The sequence below is a fragment of the Tupaia chinensis genome, unplaced genomic scaffold, assembly GCF_000334495.1.
Source record: "Tupaia chinensis unplaced genomic scaffold, TupChi_1.0 Scaffold000567_1, whole genome shotgun sequence".
In the NCBI taxonomy this organism is placed as follows: Eukaryota; Metazoa; Chordata; class Mammalia; order Scandentia; family Tupaiidae; genus Tupaia; species Tupaia belangeri.
The window spans coordinates 795,105-797,252 of NW_006160080.1; positions in this window are offsets into that span (position 1 = coordinate 795,105).

A 2,148-nucleotide genomic window follows, 5' to 3' on the forward strand; every position below is an offset into this window, starting at 1 on the left:
TAAAATTAAATAAATAATTTTTTAAAATAACCTGGTATCTGTTATTTATTCATGTTTCAATAAATTGAACATATACTGTGTTCTAGGTAGTATTCTAGGTGCTAGGAATACTGCAGTGAACAAAACAAATAAAAATGCCTATCCTTGTGGAGTTATAAATCTATCATATACTTTTGTCTCTTATCATATAAATACCAAAAAGCATTTTGATTTTACCTGGCAGGAATAGCAGAACACTTCACAGACTTATTATGGATTTACCAAGATCTGGATGCTATCCCTAGATGAGGAGAATTTGCCATCATGTGAGCTTTATAGGAAGCAGTTTCTCCCTCCTACCAAAGAGAAAGAGCCAGATCCTGGCTTTCCTTGAACTCCAGCTACTGGGCTAAGAGTACAGTCTAAGTTTGGCTAATTAGATCCTCCCACCCAAGTCTTTGAATCTTGAACTGTTAACGCAAAGCAGCAAGGTTGGTTGCAATTCATGCTGGTGATGCTGATAGAGCTTTCAATACTCAATGCAGCAATATGACCCACAGCAGTTTTGTCCAGCAGGGGCAACAGAAGAGCCCAAATCAGACCATCCCACTGAAGAGTCCTTGAAAGAAGTTCTGGTGGGACCAGCAATGACATAATGGTTACATTACTAGACTCCCATGTAGTCGATCATGGTTTGAATCCCAGGCCCAGTGGGTCAAAACTCATGCTGGGCACATGTGCATGGATGCTCACAGACCCAAGAGGAGAATGGAGGAAAAGGGATTGCAGTGTGGCCATCACCCTGGAGGGTGATTTCTCGCTTTCTGTTTCTCTGTCTCTGTCCCTTCAGCAAGCACATATGCCCTAAAGCAAAAATCTCTAAAAAAGACAGAAGAAAAAGAGAAAGAAATGAAAGAAAAAGAAAGAAAAAAAAGAAAAAAAGAGAGAGAGAGAGAAAGAAAGAAAAAAGAGAAAGAAAGAGAGAGAGAGAGAGAGAGAGAGAGAGAGAAAGAAAGAAAGAAAGAAAGAAAGAAAGAAAGAAAGAAAGAAAGAAAAGAAAGAAAGAAAGAAAGTTAGTTCTTGTTGCCCAGTTTAGGGCCTTTTTGGTTTTGTTCTTCGTATTGTGTTGCATTGTTTTGTTTTGCTTTGCTTTGCTTTCGTGAGAGATGAGAGAGAGAGAGAGAGGTAGGTAACCTTTACAGAGTCCTACCATACTTTCATTCTCTCCTTCCGACTCTGAGCCAACCAAGATCATGATGCATGCAGACACACCTGGTATGCTTACATCAACCAGGATCTGAACCCGCACCTCCCACGTAGCTGCAGTATTGCACAACAGTAACTTACCACCTGTAACACCACCACTGGGCCAGGTCACTCAGTTTAGCATGGATTCTTCCTACCACATTCCAAGTCTGATTCTCCAAGATTCCCAGATCTTCTTTCAGCTACTGATAGCTTACTTATAAACTTCTTTTCTGCTTAAGGAAATGAGAGTGTTTTAATGTAATTTAGGACAAAAAGCATGGTCAAGTTCTCACAGAAAATAAATAAATAAAAAGACTAGAGGGAAATATATCGAAATGCCAACACTTTAGAATTGAGGTGATTTTTATTTTTTACTTTACATTTTTGATATTTTCCAAACTTTTTAAGGTGAACATGCATTTACTTTTTAAGTTAAAAGATGTCAGTAGATATCATAAAAATAATATTAATTGATGATAATGGGTTTATTAGCAAACCAATTTTAGAAAAAGAAAGTACTAAGGAAAAATAAAAGGTATATTATAGTGGTAGGTAGGAAAACTTTGAAGTAGAGAATATCTGTTTATAACAGCAGGCTTAGGCGGGACAATAGCAGTGCTCTTTCAGAGAAAAAAAAAGGCCTTAAAGGGTGTCTTAGCCAGCTCAAGTTACCATAACAAAATACAATAGACTGGATGGCTTAAACAACAGAAATTTTTTTTTTTGAATTTACAATGGTATGCCAAAGGCTGTTACTCTTTCACTATTTTTATTATTATTATGACTATTATTGTATATACATTCAATCATTATACATCATTTAGCTTGTGAAGAGAACTTACCGGGACTAGCAGGTGGCATGGTGGCTAAGGCAGCTGGACTCCAACATGGCTGACTGTGGTTCAAGTCTCAGATCTGTCA